Source organism: Puma concolor, chromosome E2, assembly GCF_028749965.1.
Source record: "Puma concolor isolate L17-30 chromosome E2, mPumCon1.1.hap2, whole genome shotgun sequence".
Taxonomy (NCBI): Eukaryota; Metazoa; Chordata; class Mammalia; order Carnivora; family Felidae; genus Puma; species Puma concolor.
Window position 1 is genome coordinate 16302150 of NC_141681.1, and position 18672 is coordinate 16320821.

General features: G+C 43.1%; 1 protein-coding gene across 1 annotated transcript in view; it reads right to left on the bottom strand.

Moving 5' to 3' along the window:
• Window positions 1–18672, bottom strand: part of ZFHX3 (zinc finger homeobox 3) — a 417139-nt gene that overhangs the window by 268187 nt on the left and 130280 nt on the right. The window contains 1 exon segment of the mRNA XM_086689030.1: window positions 11231–11594. The gene's annotated coding sequence lies outside the window, so the exon portion shown is untranslated.

Genomic DNA, 18672 nt, shown 5'->3' on the forward strand with positions numbered 1-18672 from the left:
CTAAGAGCCTGGAGCCTGATTCAGATTCTGTGTCTCCCTCTCTCTCTGCCCCCCCTGCACTTGCACTCTGTCTGTCTCTCCTTCAAAAATAAAAGTACAATGTTAAAAAAATGTTTTTAACATGTAGGAAATTAAATAAAAAAGAACTGTGTAACTACCTAGAGGAATCAAAGTCTTTTCTTAAAACTTAGAATGTGTAAAGATCTTCAAAGACTTGGCTTCTGGTCCCAGCTCTGCCACCAAGAGCCTGATGGCTTCCAGTAAGTCATTTAATGCTGGACTGCGCTTTCTCCTTGTAAAATGGAGAATGGAGATAACAATACACACCCTACAGGGTTGGTGGCAGATCAAGTGAGATGGTTAATATAAAGTGTCTTTCATGATGCCTGGCACCTGGCAGGTGTTTAATACATGGCCGACTGGTGAATATTATCCTGCCACTGCTCACCTGTCCGCACAGGTGAGGTTGGAGCGTGAAGAACAAGCTATTATGAAAAAGGCTATACAAACTAGATAGCCTTGCACAAATCCAACACATTCTTTCTAGGTATTACGGGATCTAGGCTCACTCCATTGGTGCAGGTATTCCCCGCTTCTCAAAAGTTCACATTACTCCACATCACTTTCACAAAAGCCTACATTACTACCTATTTTTATGAATGGAAAGAAATCCGAAGACAAGTTTGTTCTACAAAAAAAAAAAAAAAAAGGGCAAAAAGTGAAAATAGCATTCAGCATTTGCTTTGCAGTGAGCCATTACAGAGACCACGCACACCCCAAGCAGCCACCAAGCCCCTTCCAGAACCACACCCGGCATTTCAGCACCAGCTGCCAGAGATTTGAACTGTGTCTGTGAACATTTGTGCTTTATCTCAATTTATTTTGGGCGTCCGTTAGCATGATGTGTCCTAAGGTAACAGAAAAGCCTAAGAGAGGTTATTTGGGGGTCTGGAAACATTCAAAGATGTTTCCATATAAATTAATGGTAATTGCTGCTTCGCTTTACGCCATTTTGGCTTATGAAAGTTTCCGTAGGACCGTTCTATTTTCACTTAGCGGGGAAAACCAATACTGGGAAATGGGGCAGAGATAAAGATATATTATCAAGGACAAATTTTCTCCATATCCAGGTATCTGATATATCTAATTTGGGGCATATGGTTACTGAAATGAGGAATGCAAGAAACCACCAGATTTCCTCAGGGAAGGTTTTGTGAAGATTAATAGTTAAAAATGACACAAGTTATCAAGGTGCGTGGGCTCCCTGCAGCACAGGAGATATGTAAATCCAAGGAATAATCATCAACATAATACTACCACCATTTCTAGAAACAGATTCTTTCCGAGGCCAGAATAGAATTTCCAGAAGTATCTTTCCCTTTTGGAATTACAGAGTATGACAGATTTATTTCCACACATCTCACTTGCTTTCAGAGTTATTGTTTCCTCTTATTTTTTTCCCCCTTCTTTGGTGATAGAGAGGCCTGAGAACCGATTCTGTCAGGAAGTTCTCGGGGAATTTTCAGGAGGATGTACAAGCAGGGTATATGAATGACTGTGAGCAAGCATCTATTTCATTTTATAAAAAACATGTATTCGTAACCCATCTTCTGAGCATATCTAAATAATCAAAACCATGAATGACAAACATATCAGATATACATTTTTCAGAGCATAAAGGATCCTTTTGGGGTAAGTTACTAACATTTCTATTTCTTCCTCTTAAAGCAGATCAGGTAACTTTTCCCCTGTTACAAAAAGGATGTGCTATTAAATCCAGACCCCAAGATAGGAACTCAATTGCCCCCTAGACAGCTAATGCCAATGCCCCAATTTTTTGAATTTATCGACCGAAATGTTGGATGGAGCAGGTTCAAGCATCTTGCTAAATAAAATATAGATTACATTTATCATTTCCCCTCAATCTACTAAAATCTTGTTACTTTTTCATGGAAGGAAATGAATCAGTCTGACAGGACTGCTCTGTCAAGTGATATAAGTTCCCAACACTGTATTCACTGCAGATTATTCTAGAAGTGATTTGGCAATCATTTTTTCCAGGTAAAGTTCCAGATTAGGACATTACGAACTTCCTCTTTGCTTTTTAAAAATAGAGGCATTAATCTTGCTTCTTTTCAGTCTTTCCAAGTTCTTAAAAATGAAGTTACTCTCCCATGATTTTAGCCAACAATAACAGATTTCCTTACAAAAACTTGGCCCTGCAAAAAGTCTACTTAAAGGAGAGGTGTTTCTACAAGTAGTTAAGGAATATTTAAAAGTTGATCATGGGAAAACAATGAGGAAGCAAACAGTCAAAGCTTAGACCTCTGCTTCGACAGGCCTGTTTCCAGATCTCTCCCATGGATGCAGATATGATCTGAATGGATTTCTGAATTCAATGGGTTCAAGGCCAAAGACAGGTATGGTAAACTTTTAGATCGTGTCTATCTTGTATGTCTCTACAAGTTAAAGCCATTATTTTCCAGAAATCCATTGAAAATCTGCTAGGAAGTAAATGGGAAAAATGGGAGAAAGTACGTAAAAAACTTCATAGTTTTACACCTTTTCACATAAGTTATAGTGGCCATGCGGTCTTCACACTTCCTAAAATCTCAGAGTTTCATAAAAACTCAACACTTCTAGAACACACACTGCATGTACACAACCTTAAGTCAGCAGAGCTCCAACTCTGTGAAGACCAAGATGGGAGCACAAAGCACAATGAAATGAAATTCAGATATCTTGGGTACTTCTGGGTATCTCCAGGTTTGGGGGTTTCTAAGTTTAATGGAGATAGATGCTTGTTTAAACTCTGAAGTGGCCTCTTGACAAGTATAGCTTGGTATTGACCAATCTTTGTGAGCCTGAAATTCAAGTTCCTTTGTCCTTCTGGGGTACCCTATGCTGATTCCCGGTCCAAGAGCTTTCTGCTCTTCACTGTAGCCTCCAGACTGCTTAACACGGCTGGGGGCGTAAGGACCTAGAGTGGACTGTACTCTGTACAACATTCTACAGTGCAACAGCCAGCCACGAATGCTTGCTGACCGCTGAACAAATTCCCTGAAGCTGTTGCTCCACACCTTTTCCACACTCATCAAGCCCCCGCCAATGGCACCCTTTCTTAACTCTGGGTAACAGATTTCAAACCCTTGTTTCTTGAAACCATGATTGGAATGAATTTCATCAACTTGCACATTATGCTACCTTATAGTGCCTTGCTCTGCACCTTCTTCTCCACCACAAAATGCTTTGGGATCCTTACCCATTACCTCCTTTCTCTTGTTCTGCCTTGTTTCTACTGCAAATCTTTCCTGGGCTCTAGAGTCTGACCTTCACAGGTCCCTCCACTCCCCTACTTTTTAAATTTTTTAATGTTTATTTTATTTTTGGGAGAGAGAGAGAGGGAGCACAAGTGCGGGAGGGACAGAGAGAGAGAGGGAGAGAGAGAGAGAGAGAGAGAGAGAGAGAGAGAGAGAGAGAGAGAGAATGTGAAGTAGGCTCTGTGCTGTCAGCACAGAACCCCACCCGGGGCTCAGGCTCACCAACCACAAGATCATGACCTGAGCCAATGTTGAACGCTTAACCGACTGAGCTACCCAGGCACCCCACTCCCCTACTCTTTATCTCTCCCTACTCCTGTCACCATGGCATGCCTGGCCCCACCACTCTCCTATCTTTGTTTAATCAATCCATTTATATTTGAAAACCTTCACATGCTCTATTCTCTCCTACTAAAGAAAATAATAAAACAAACCAAACTTCCCCTGATTCTACCACAGATTCAACCCTCCTATTCACTACTTAACTTCTTTTTTTTTTTATTATTTAATGTTTATTCATTTTTGAGAGACAGAGAGAGACACAGCATGAGTGGGGAAGGGGCAGAGAGAGGGAGACACAGAATCCGAAGAAGGCTCCAGGCTCTGAGCCATCAGCACAGAGCCGGACGTGGGGCTCAAACTCACAAAATGCAAGATCATGACCTGAGCCAGTAGGTCACTCAACCGACTGAGCCACCCAGGCGCCCCTCAACTTCTTAAAAGAATCATTGAATCACATTCCGCGGTCCATGATTGAACACCCCCAGCCTTGTGGACAGCAATGGAGAAGGATGGCCATTATTTTGAGCATAAAGTGATTTTCCTGTAGCTCTTGCCTACTGGTCCTTGTGTCACCTTGTGAGGCACTTGCTGACACAGAGCATGTTTAATTCCCTGACACAGACAACCTTTCTCCTGTCCTGTCCTGTCCTCTTCTCTGTGACCTTTCTGAGCTAGGCACTGCCAGTTCCTGCAGCTGCTCTTTACAAGACCTGATTCTGAGTTCTTTCACCTCCTTGTTTTCAGTTTGACTCTCTTCTTAAAGGGTCATGTCCCAAGATTAAATGTAAACTATCTACATCTGCTCCTCCACCTAGTACAGGAGAGCAAGGTCATCACCTCCTTTGTTCTCCTAATTACACTTTGCTTAATACAATGGTTGAATCCTCCAGCTATCAACTTAAAGCTCTAAGATAGTGGCTCACAGAGTGTGGCCCACTGAAGCTTCTATTTCAGAATGACCCAGGATCCTTGATAAATGCAGATTCTTGGGTACCACCTCAAACTTGTTGAATCTGGCAATCTGGGGGTGACATCTGGGAATCCACATTTCACTTTATTTTTATTATTTTTTTGGAATCCACATTTTAAACAAGAATGCCAGATGATTCTTAATGTACCCCAAATCTGAGGTAGGGGGGAATGCTTCCTCAACATCTGTTGCCAAGCTTGCACCTGGCCCCCATATTTGTGCAGATGGATTTTTGGATCCAAGACAAAACTTTCCATTTTCTTGTGTTATATTTTGTCTTGTTAGATTTGGTTCATTGCCTTGGCCTATCAAAATCTGTTGAAATATTTATTCTGCAACGTATGACCTCATGACAATCACACACGGATTAAGATGAAAAACCTTAATATCGCAGCACTCAGAATCTCCCTCTACAGTGACACCAACAATGGTCAACTGGTTACTAAGAAACTCCTACTTCACCTTATTCCCCATAAGATAAATGGACAAATTGTCATTTACCATGTTGCCAAATGCCTGGGTAAAGCCCAACTGTTCTTTGTCTCCCATTTTTTCCTGATCCACTGTCATGTCGAAGAAGAAAGTGAAGTATTCTCAAGGGCCATTTACACATGCCTTCTAGAATCTGGGGCCAGACAATAGAGTGTAGTGTGCAGAAGCCACCTTTGTCTGTGACCTTGTTCTGAATGCCTATGGCACTTAGGCATTGTATTACAAATGTTCTTGTCCACATTTTGACTCTACTGCTAGAAAAAGAGCACTTGAACTCTGAAGTTGTGTCTTATGTGTCTCTAAATATCTCATGGTAACTAGCACAATGTCCTACTTTGAAAACTTTTCTTTGAATGAATGAATGAATTTTACATTTCATTCCCACTAACTTACTTTACCTCTTTGTACAAGATGAAAGCAGACTCTGCCGTGAATACTAGGAGACTAGGCTTCTTAGGCACGAAGGAAGTGGTATGCCTGGACAGATCTCCACAGGCCCAATTATTTCTTTTAGTCACTGCCCATTCAAATGAGCTTGTTAGAATAAAGGCATTCTTTGAAACGAAAGGTAATGAAAACACTGAGAAATGATGACACAGTTTCTAAAACATCACAACTTTACTAGAATGTGTGGCAATGACCAAATGAGACACAGGAAAGTGCATTTCAGGAAAACCCTGGATTAATGGAGCCACCTAAGTGAGCATAACATGCAAACATATTACGGGCTTCATTCTAACGAGACCCCCCATGATGGCACCAAGTAGATCAATAGGATATGAGATAGCTGGACATCCCTCTACATCACAACTGCTAACACATCTGAGTAATTCTCTGATACATAAAATAGTGGAGTGAACAACTGTAAACGAATGATGAAAAGTCCTGTGGTTTCTACGGCTCATGTGACTTTCTTTATGGTCACATTTTGTCTTTCCTATTTTTTGGAGGCCAGGGAAGATTCCACAAATGCTCCAGAATATTCCTCTACTAGGAAAGCCAGATAGCCCCACATCTACTTACTTGTTCCACATGAGGTATAGGGCAGTGATTCTCAACTACGGGGTGACTTTACCTCCTGTTCAAGGGATATTTGTCAATGCCTGGAGACACGTTTGCTCATTACAACTGAGGAACAGGTGCTACTGGCATCGGGTGGGTAGAGGCCAGGAATGCCTCCCTCCACTAACAAAGAATTATCTGGTTCAAAATGCCAATAGTAATTATATCAATGAAAATTTTCAATGAGGGGCACCTGGGTGGCTCAGTCAGTTGAGCATTCGACTCTTGATTTCAGCTCAGGTCATGATCCCACAGTCATGGAATCGAACCCCGTGTCAGGCTCTATGCTGGGTATGGATCCTGCTTACAGTTCTTTCTCTCTTCCTCTGCCTCTTCCTTGCTCACATGCATTCTCTCTCTCTCTCAAAAAAAAAAAAAAATAAATAAAACAATTTTCAGTTAAAAATAGTGCCATTAATGAAAACCCCTGGTCTAGTGCTATGGTTGTAGTGCCAAACCTGGAAAGACTGATCCATCTCAAAGGGTCACGGGACTACCTGTTGTGGATGTGAAGTAACTCAAGGGTGACAAACACTATCAGATACTTTGCAGTTCTACGGTGAGGGGAGGGTATCAAGGCTGAAAGACCCACCCAGCGGGCTGAATGGAAGAAGAAAGGTTCTGGAACACTCCTAGTTGCTATGGGTTTTACTTCAGAGTGGCTTACAGGGAAGGCTTTTAGTGAACTCTGCTCAGAAGGCAGCCTCCTTCTCAACATATGAAGGAATGCATGCTCAGTAGAATCATGCAAGAAGCATCAGTGAGCCATGTTCATGGTCATAAAAAAAGCCCTGAACCACAGCTGCTAATGATGTAACTGGAGACTTAAGGCTCCAGGAATGTGAGGTGGACACGAAGCAAATGTACCAACTGGAAAGGGTGCTGTTTTGGTGCTGACTACATAAAAGTCAGAGTCCTGTAGAGTGAAAGAGAAACTCACTTTACCTGAACTTCCTAGATGACAGATACATTTTGCCCCACTTCCTGCTATTTTTTATTTGACCAAGATTTTAAACACCACCAGTTTTATATATCGTAGTGAAGCTGATAGATTTAATGAAGCCTCCAGATGCCTCTTGAGAGATGATTACAACTCTAATTAAAAATGGAGGATGACAGACGAGAATCCCATGGGACTCTATAAGCAAGTGGCATTCATATGTCTTCTTTCATGGAAAAGATTACTTTGTTCATGTCAGTCTGGACTCTTTCCAGTAGTAAAAGATAGTGTCACCAAATTCTAATACATTATGAGATTTAATGTGTTTCAAAGATCGGGGAATGTTTTAAACTGTAAGGAACAAAAAAGTTTATCAGCTAAGCTGGACTTTCATTTTTTTTCTTTCATATACCTGTACTCACCATCTCTAAGATTAAATATAGCCTAGAATACCACAAGAATCACCTAAATGAAGCCTGTCTTTGTATCAAATCCAAGCATGGAGAAGAACAAGGGAGGTATTACTGGAGCAAATGAGAATTCTGGCTCCATACTAAGGGCTTTAGGGACCAGGTAGGTATGGCAAGTCAGAGCAGATTGTGGGGTCACAAATCCAGGTAATCAAATGAGGTTTAAAACATCATGAAGAAGGTCTTGAGGGTCAAGGCAGTCAAATACATTGACTGAGGAGATCAAGGATATTAAGACATCGGTTTCAGCCGACAGAACCACTAATAAATAGGAGCTCATCTTATCACAAGAATCGGATCTTCTATCCCTACACTGTTGGTCATGTTGGCTAGTCATTGAAGAATCTTGGCCCTGTGTGGGTTCTAAGGGAGGTCATACTATTTAATCTCCATGGTAGGAGTATGAGGGTGGGGAGTAGCCAGAGAGAGCCAGAAGCAGAAAAGTAAGGCTCATTGGAAGGCTTTGGCCTGGGTAGGGCCTTTGCATATGGACATAACATAGCCCTGGGGCCAGATTTCCGTAGTCTGCACAACCATACATCTACTTCCAAAGGCAAATGTGGCGCTACGTCTTCACATAATACACTTGCATCTCTTTAACCAATGCACATCTTTTAACAAGGAGAAATTAAACAGGAGAGAGTTTGCCCAACATGAAACCACTTGTATCATTGAACAAAGGGTCTAATATAAGAAACATCAAGGGCTCCGCTGTGATTAAATCATGGATGTAGTGACTGCACTATCCATCGACACTGCACTAGCTGTCATAAATCAGGTATAGTCTCTGACAGTAGAAGCCCAGTGAATCAAGATTCATTTCTAGATAGGATGAATATGCCAGGGAGGGCTCTCGATCCTTGTAGTCACTGAACCTGAGGTGGGATGTCACTCTGGGAGACTGACCTGCAGGTCTTAACAATGATCATCATGTCTTTTATGAATGACTGGCAAGATGTGGAGATTCCTCCCAACAATGTCCAGGCCTGGGGAGTTGTCTGCAGGGCAGAAGGATGAAGAAGCATTCCTGAGCCTCAGCTGTGGTTGCTTTGAGGCTGGGGGTGCCCAAAATCATCTTCAGCCCCGATTCCTCCCCAAATCCTAAATATGATTCATAAAATGTCTACACATGATTCCCAAATAAGTCGTGTTTCCTCTGCTGGGAATGATATCTATCAGAAACATCTTTTCTAGGACCCCCTCTAGGCCAAGTTACTTTCTTTCTACTCTGTGCTCTCCAAGTTCAGTGTATATAACTTTATTTAAGTAAACTCTATTGGTGATTACTTGTCTACTTGATTATCTCTTTCATGAAGCTGAAAGTACTTTGAGCTCAGGGACCATTTGTTTTAGTATATGAGTACTGTGTACCTTGAACAGCATCTGACACAAAGTATATATTCAATAAATGTTTATGGAAGGAAGGAAGGAAAGAAAGTTGGTAGGAAGGTTTATTTTTTATAATTCTTTTTAAACTTTACTTATTTATTTTCAGAGAGAGAGAGAGAGAGAGAGAGGAGAGAGAATATTCCAACCAGGCTCTGCATTGTCAGTGCAGAGCCCGATGTGGGGCTTGAACTCACGAACTGTGAGATCATGACTTAAGCTGAAGTCAGATGCTTAACCGACTGAGCCACCTAGGCCCCCCAAGGTAGGAATGTTTAAAAAGCAGTAAGGCCACTAACCAGGCAGGCAACAGTGTCAAGCTCTTCCAAAAAGATACTGGCCAGCCAGCCTGGGAGAGACCACCCCATGGAGATCTACAAAGGAGTTGGCAATGGCATCTGGTGGTTGTAGGGCTGTGATTCCCACTGCACTTATTGGCAGAATCCCAGGGAATCCCTCTTTGTTGGCTAAGCCACTGACTTACCTTCCTGGAAGGCCGGCACATAGTTCTGTGCTGGCGACACTTCTGCAAAGTCAGCCAGCACAAGGTTGGCTATGCCAGAAGGTTCCTCGCATCCTAGAGGCTGGGCCTTGCAGAGTCTTGTCACTATCCTACCATTTCCTCTGAGGCCTCTGAGATTTGATATTATGATATTTGATCATTACTAATAATGATAAAAAACAGTCAAACTTAGTGTCGGTGAATTGCTTTGATCTATTTGCTGTTCCTCATCAGATGAAAGAGTTTGCAGAGCTAGCGGCACAGGGGGATGGGGGGGAGTGTCTCATTCAGAAATTCCCAGTGTATAGTTTTTGGAATTGTTTCTTAATTCTCAAAACATTATCCACTGGTGACAAAGATTATTATAGATGATAACCCTGAGTACATCAATAAGGATTTTTCAAGACCCTAGAACTTGACAACACAGATCTCTTCTACTTTCCATTCACCTTTGCAAACCGGTAAATTCAGTATTCAGGAGATTCAGTGGAACATTCAGCACATATCCTTGACGGCTGTTAGAAAACTGGTTCTGTTGATGTATAAGCTATTTTAAAAAAGTGGTTTTAAGCTCATTGTTGAACACGGTAATAGAGTATTGTGCAATCACAGAGTCAACAAATGAACAAGAAGGTACCTTACAGAAAGTCTGAACTGAGGATGCTAATGCCCGAAAGGAGAGGGAAGTAACTTGCCCAAGGACACGCAGCTAGTAAGTGGCTGAACCTGGCTTGAAGCCAAACACGATGATCTTAAAACACCTTTCTATTGTTCGATATTGATGGCATGTATATATATGGTAGTCCCTACACACACACATGCACACACATACAAGGATAAATTCCTGCATCACATAGATCGAGCTGTCTGTAGAAACCGAGAGCCCTACTGAAACAATAACCCATTTCAATTTAGGGCAGCCTAGTCGGGAATAGGCCCAGAGCCTCACCAGCCCCCTAGAAAACAGAGCATTGTTTCCATCCAAACCTTGCCCTGAAAGGAAGCCTGTCAGCTGGCAATGACCTCGTGAGACAACTTTGGGGAGAGCAAAGGGCCGAGAAGAGAAAGGCCTCATTCTCACTGCAAACAGGAAAAGGGAAGAGAAAAAGAAAGCTCTGTCTCCACACAAGGTTTGCTGGGCTGGCTATGAACTGTTCCAGTACGTTCCATCAAATAGACGCCTTCATAGAATCAAGCCAAGCGCGAACATGGGCTCTGGGACTCCCACTCCCGGGACATACGCGGGCCAGCTCACACATGCTCTTGCTCTCTCGCACCCTGGGAGAGCACTTATATGGGCTTCATGAGGCTAAGTAATAAACACTTTGTCTTCACCCTGCTATTTATGGGTTGCTTGGGGCATCCTGTTCTCTCCACTGCCCTTACCTGAACAGACGGCTCCCGCAGACCCCACACTTCATAGGGACAACAGTAAATGTGAAAGGCTCTGTGTGCCCCACACGCTCCTGTTTTCCTGGCCACCGTGCTAATTGCGGAGAAAGGTCAATCTGCATCCATTTACCTATTCTCTGTGCTCCCTTCTTTGAGGTTAAATCTGTTCTCCTTTTTCCCTGGGTTCTCATTTTCTTCCTTCCTTTCAGACATCTCTCTAAGACATCTTTCAAAGATATCCTTTTCTATTTTACCACCGCCAGGGACTTTCATTCTTCTGTGATGGATCAACCATCTAGGAAAACAAGAACAACTTGGAAAACTGCAAACCACCAGCCGTCGCCTCCAGCAGCGTTTCTGGGGCTCTCTGGACGACCTCGCACATGCAGAGTTAAGGGGCTGATCCGGTCCTACCTGTTGCTGACTTCAGGTTCACTTAGAAGCCTTGCGCTTCCCCTGCACACATTGTGTTTGAGATGCAAAGGGGCGAGATGCGCATTTGAAAGCAAGAAGAGTGTCCAGGCCAATAGACGTCTGAAAGCCGCAGGGGAAGATGCCAGGAGTGTCCACTGGATGCAGGACCAAGGTTAATCACTTTGGTCAGATTTGGGGCCCTTTGACTCGGCTACTTTGGGGGCTCCAGGGCTCTCAGAGCTGATGGGTCCTGGGTGAAGAGAAGGAGTCATGGCTGCATCCTGTCCACCCGCGGGCCGTCACGCAAGCCTGGAGCCCTGCCACCTCTCAGTGCCGTCTTCATTGTGGGCTAGCCCACCGCATCCTGAAAGCAGACAAGACAGAGGAGGATGCGTTAACTCGGCCTCTCCCCGCAGAAGGCAGTTCGCCATTGCAACACTGATTAAATACAGGACATTATCTCACCATAATGCCCTCCTGGCGGCGTTCCCAGGAAAATTCTAACTAATCATAAAAATAGAAAGAAAAACTCAACCTAAATTCCATTCCTCGTCTTAAATGAGTGATGTGTTCACTTTTATTTATTTTTCTGGAAGCAAGGCGGGAAAAGAAAATGAATTTTAGGGCTTAGAAAAACAAGCTACTAATAGTACTAAGTAGAGCTGGGCTGTGGTGCAGACAGCCGGGGTGTAGCCGGCATGGTATCATGGGTGAGTCCCAGCCTCGCTCCCGGTTGGAAACTCAGAGTTTCAAACCAGAGCACCTGGCAGGGCAAAGCCAGGAAAGGGCAAGGAAAAACCAGAGAGGGTTGTGGGGACAGGTGTGGACACACACGCACAAGCACACGTACCCACACAAAGCTAGGTGCCCAATGGCACTGTTACGGCCCTGGCAGACCAATGTTCTACCTCTACTCCTTTTAAGCAACACCGGCATCTTTTTCTAGCATCTTTCTTTCTGGACACTCATGTATGGTTTAGATATTCTCTGCCTCGAAGTTTTCCTAGAGACCCACCTAGCTAATTGTTACTCACCCTTTAGATATCAGAGCAAACGGCACTTCTTCAGGAAGCCTTCTCCAAGAACCTCCACCCCAATTCCAGTCTAGGCGTTGGCGTTCTAAAAACCTTCCCTTCGTGACAATCACATGGCTGTAATTAATGCACCAGTTACATCGTTGGCTGTTTAAGGGCTGTCTCCTCCCTTAGGTCTCGTCTCGTTAACTGCTTTGTACGTGCCTGGTACATAGTAGCTGTTGAACAAATGTCTGTGTTGGATGGGTGCTGATGGATGGGCCCAACCCGTGAACGGTACCTTATGTTACAGTGGTAGGTTAGGTCTCAAGCTAAGAAGCAGCAAGCAGATGTGGAGAAGCAGATCATGGTGGGTCAACAACACCAAGCCCCATGCCTTTCCTATTTCAAGTAATTCCTGCTTTTTTTTTTTCGCGACGTCTTCACAGAGAAACTATGGGAGAGTTCAAATCCTGGAAACCAGCTTCTGAGACGCTTCTCTCAGTGCTACACTGAATGAAATGAAAATAAAGGACACACCTCACTCCCCTCCTACCCCTCTACCTGCCCCCACTTCTGGCATTAGAATCCCAATGCTGCCATCCCTCATCATTGCTACAGCTGCCGTAATGGGCACTGCTACTTGATGGCAAAGTTCTAGCTGAGCTAATTAAGCATACTGAGCTAATAACCTTCCATTTTGGGACCGGTATTATTCATAATTTAATGTATTGCTGCTGAAACATTAACCTTTCGACAACTGGCATGTTGCCCACAGCAGCCCAAGTGCTGACCATCTTTCAGTAAAATGAGTGTTATTGTTAAAACAGGTATAAATCATTCATGGCTGCAGCTTTTGTGTCAGACCCTATGTGAAAATAAGCAGTAAGCTGGGTAATTTATTTACCTTTTGGTGATTATTTTTTATGATTTTATGATCATATTCAATGATTCATAAACATTGGCCTGGTGCCATTTTGTAATCATTTCACATTTTAAATATTGTGTGGCTGTTCTGCTTTTCATCTTTAAGAATTTCAGGATTGATATTGGGCAACTTAAGCCAGGCACAAATGCAATTTCATTTGAAAGAAAGGTTGGGGCAGAGGGGGAGAGAGTCCCAACACCATTCATTTTAACAAAACCATTTTCAACAGGGCTCTTTGGAGCTTCCACTTGTCACAGCACTGCACTCAATGGAGCAAACTTTCTTTGAAGTTTAACACACAGAGGGTGCCTTGAAATCGAAATAAAAGCACAGGAAAACAGTTAACAAGCTTCTGGTTCAGAAGATGAGGGGAAGGAGCCGAAGGGTGGAGGGAGGCCTGGAAAGTCTGGCCTCAGGCCAAGAAGGTTGGAAGCCACAAGCCTACTTCCAGCACCAGGTTGGAGAACGTGATTACATGTCCCGGGGGTTTTGAGACTTTGCTCCTGCTGCTGGCTCTGGGTTTGGGCTCCCATTACGGTTCTAGAAAGTAGCTTTTTCTTCTCAGGACAGCAAGTAGGAGCTAGAGGCTGAGAGGTGGGAAGGTCTTTCATGGACGGGGAGGTTAAGAGACCTCCCCACATTCCACGGGCTCTCTTACAGTAGTCCTTCACGTTTCTTAAACCAGTGAAAGCAAACAGGTCCTCATACAGTGGGAATGATGGTCGATAGATGGTCAGATGGCGGAAGGGAAACAGGGCGGGAGAAGGCAGGGAATGGGACGTTGTGTTCAGACTCCTCTTGAAAGCAGGAGTGTGTTCGAGAGCAAGCTTGCTTTTAGAGCCCATTTCACGTCAGGTGTGTTGGTTCAGAGGGGGACTCGGCCCCAAATGCAGGAGATGAGGTCTCGAAATGCAGCCACAGGTATGTGCTGCAAACAAACGCCCACATCTGTAGGGGAAGCCCAGGCAAAGGGAAGATAATGTATTTCGTTCTGAGACAGTTTGAAATGAATAGTTCTGAGATGGATGCTTACTTTCTTTTCTACCTTCCATTTATTTCATTGCCTATTTATAGCTTTCATGGATTTTTTTTTCATTCTGACCATCTGGTTTTAGGATTTGTCAGGAAGTGTCTATCATCTATCTATCTGTCTATATCTATCTGTCTATCTACACACACATGTATGTGTATCTAAAAATTATTTTAACATATATAATTATTTAACTTTTCAACATACGGTTCAGTGGCATTCATCACTTTTACAGTGTTACATAATTCTCACTATTTCCAAAAGTTTTTAAAAAATTTTTTTATGGTTTATTTATGTTTGAGAGCAAGAGAGAGCATGAGCAAGGGAGGGGCAGAGAGAGAGGGAGACACAGAATCTGAAGCAGGCTCCAGGTTCTGAGCTGTCAGCACAGAGCCCGACATGGGGCTCGAACTCACAGACTGCGAGATCATGACCTGAGCTGGAGTCAGACACTTAACCAACTGAGCCACCCAGGTGCCCCTCCAAAAGTTTTTGTCACTCCAAACAGAAACTCTGTACCCATTAAGCATTGATTCCCCACTTCCTCCTGTCCCATCTCCTGGAAACCTCTAATCTACTTTCTGTCTTTATGGCTTTGACAATTCTGGATTTCAGATAAGTAGAACCATACAACATTTGCACTTTTGTGGCTGGCTTCTTTTACTTAGCATAAGGTTTCCAAGGTTCATTCATGTTGTGGCATGTATCAGAGCTGAATAATATTCTTTTTTTTTCAGAGCTGAATAATATTCCATTGTATGGCTATACCACATTTTGTGTATCCGCTCAACTGTTAACGGACAATTGGGTTGTTTCTGTCCTTTGGGCTTTGGGAACAATGCTGCCATGAACATTGGTGTACAACAATCTGAGTCCCTAATATAGAGAGACTAATATTTCTAGACCACTACATCATTTTTTTATAAAAGGTCACTGCACGTTACTTACATGGATCTACCTTTATATAGAATGCTCTACTTGGGGCACAAGTAGCAAATCCACAAATTACTCTCCAGCCATCCTGTCAACACTCCTGCCTCAGAGGACTTATTGCAGTCACTTTCTGGAATCTCTGGGGCTGGTGCAGTTTGTGAATTCCGTACCAGTAGCTTCCATTCTCCACATTGGACTTGCTAAAACAGGCTTGCTTCTCAGGTACGATAAAGAACAAATTAAGAAACAGAATAATCTGGCATGAGTGAAATTCCCTTTCAATCATGTCAGCCAGAGCAGATGTTGTCATGAAATTTGATGTTATGGATTTATTTCCTAAGATAGAGTCTAAAAGGGAAAACGGCGTAAGAGCTGAAATGTGAATTGAACATGTCTATAGAGTGTGAATTGGATTCAAGACAAAATATTGTGAATGGTTAATAGGGTCAGTCTAAGTATACTTGCTAAAATAATCTCTTGGATATGCAAATATTCTGAGAACTACACTGTCAAATATCTATTGTATCCTCTTATCTGTGTGTTCGCAGAACTGCTACATGTTATAACAAATGAGAAAAATGTGAATTTAAAAAATAGTGTCACCCTAAAATAATACTTTAGTTTGAATAAGTAATTTTTGTTGTCAGAGTTTTTTTATTTTTGTCACACACCAGACAGCCAGGTCCTTAAAACAGCATTATTTGGAAATATTAAGAGGTGAGTTTGTGTGTCTTATTGAGAAGAAACAGAAGTGATGTGGGAGTAGGGAAGGAGCAGGAAATGGCCATAGGTCCCTCTTTTTTTTTTAATGTTTATTTATTTATTTATTTATTTTTGGAAGAGAGAGTGGGGGGCGGGGCAGAGAGAGAAAGAATCTGAAGCAGGCTTAGAGCTGTCAGCACAGAGCCCGATGCGGGGCTTGAACTCACAAACCATGAGATCATGACCCAAGCTGAAGGTGAAACTTAACTGACTGAGCCACCCAGGTGCCCCAAGGTTATATGTCCCTCTTGATCTGGGTCCCTCAGTCCGCCGTTAGCACCTGCCATACCCTGGTATTATCCCAGGGGAACTTCTGCTCCTGGCTACCTGGCACTGTCTTGCTGTAATTTCCTTTCCTGGGAACATTGTCTGGAGGACATGAGATGCTACTTTCATGTTCACCATCTCACCATAGAAATAAGTCCATCACACATGAGGAAGACGGGCAAGGAGAATTCAGATAAGGAGCACTTGGAGAGAGGCCTTAGGTTTTATTGTTGACAATTTCCAAAACTCCACCATAAAACTGCTCATTAAAACTGTAAGCAAGGAGACAAATGGATTGAGTTTCATTTAGTTTCTTTTCCTCTCTTTTCCCCAATTTCTGAGAGTTGGGCTAATGAGCAGACAAAGAATGAAAATGTGGACAACATACGGATGACCTTACTGTACTTCTCTTATCTTAGAACAGTCTCCAGCCCATGGTAAGTAGTCAGGAAAGTATTTATCGAATGAACAAATGAACATCAGTCAGTAGATCCTCAGGAGTTGATGTGATCTGACCAATGGGTGTGCCTTATTTCCTCTTTGGTCTGGTCAAACAGGGTGGGCTGGGTTTGATTAACTTTGCAAATCCTTGGCAAAATTTGGCTCTCAGAAATACCAGGAAGTAGCAGAATTCAAGAGAGCCCTGTCACTTCACTTGAATCAGGACATCTCCCAGTTTTTTGGTTTATAGGTTAAAATTCCTAGGATTCTCGGGGCACCTCGGTGGCTCAGTCGGTTAAGCGTCCAGCTTCACCTCAGGTCATGATCTACCACTCCATGAGTTCGAGCCCCGTGTCAGGCTGTGCTGACAGCTCAGAGCCTGGAGCCTGCTTCGGATTCTGTGTCTCCCTCTGTCTCTGCCCCTCCCCTGCTCATGGTCTGTCTCAAAAATAAATAAAAACATTAAAAAAAATTTAAAAAATTCCTAGGATTCTCTTAAAAAATAAAAAAAGGATTCTGAAGGTAAGACATCAGAAAACAACTGATTCCCAGCACCTCTCTGTTGTTCTTCTCTTGACCCAGTCTTAGAGCCCACCATGTCCTTTCTCTTGTGCTCCAGACTCTTCTCATTCTCCGTATTCAGACTCTACCCACTGAAACCCATCTAGTCTGTGTCCCATCAGCTTGGAGCTCTCCTGGCCCTTGCCCTGTCTGATATGGGGCAAACGCCCCCTCCCAGGCCCCACCCCATTTGTACCCTTATAGCAAGGGTTTCTTAAGTGTGGCCATGACCCACCTGATCAGAATTTCTGGGGGTACTAGTTAAATACACACATTTCTGGACCCCATCCAAGATCTACCAAAGCAGAATTTCTAAGGTCAGTTTGGACCCCTCAGAATTACTTATACAGTTGAGAACACTGTCATTTGGTCTGAGTAACATGATCACCATATTAATAAAATAGTGTACCATTGTGTAGCTATCTTGAGTGGGATTCTATAAGGCCACTCCTTTCGTGAACGCATGTGAAGGAAAGGCACAGGAATGGGGTTTGGTTTGAGGTTGACACCTGGCATTTGTTGACAGGATAAAGAAGGAATGCAGACAAAGTGTTATTAGCTCTTTGGGGGCCTAGAATGTAGTCACCACAGGTGAGTGTTCTGGAACCCTCTACAAAGCTCTCTATTGTCCTTCCTCTGATTTTTACAAGAAGAAATGTGTAATTTGAAAAGCAATCCATTTGTTCATGACCTTTGAATTATCCTTATTTCTCCATTTCCTATTAGGGTGTGGAGGCCACACTTCTAAAGATGCTCTAAGAATAAATTTCTCAACCTTGGCACTATTGACATTTTGGGCCAGATACTTCTTTGCTGTGGGGGCTCTCCTGTGCATTGTAGCAGCACCCAATGGCACCCAGTAGATACCAATAGTACTCCCCATCCCTGAGTTGTGACAACCAAAAAAGTCTCCAGCAAGTCCCAAAAGTCTGATGGGGGACAGCGGGGGCTAAAATGCCCCTGGTTGAGAATGCTGCTCTAAGAGAAATCCAGCTCAGTGCCACAAAAAAGTGCAACATTTCTTCTGAATTCAACTTCATTTTGAGATTGGCTTCTTCCTGACTTCTCTATTTTTGTTAATGACACCACATCCTAAGCTTCAAATCTAAACCCTCCAGTCATCCTCTCCCTGTTTGCCACCCCTCCCTATGTGCCCCTCACTAATTGAGGGCTACATCCACAGCACTGTTTCTACCACTGTCACTTCTGCACCTCTAGATTAAGAATTGGAAACCATTCTTGTTGGCTGGCCACAAGATGCATCTCAAAAGCAGCCTATAAATCCAGGGTACGTGTCCCCCCCTTTTCCCAACACTTATTTTCTACCCACTTTTGACAATATAGCCCTGCATGCTTATCTATTTCTTCAACTGGACTTGAAGCTCCAAGAAGTGAGTTTCTTTGCTATAAATCATCTTTGTTTCTCTATAGCATAGGACCTTGCATGATGCTTTGAAAAACATTTATTGAATTGAACAGGTGAATTTCTCAATTACAGGCCACCAGT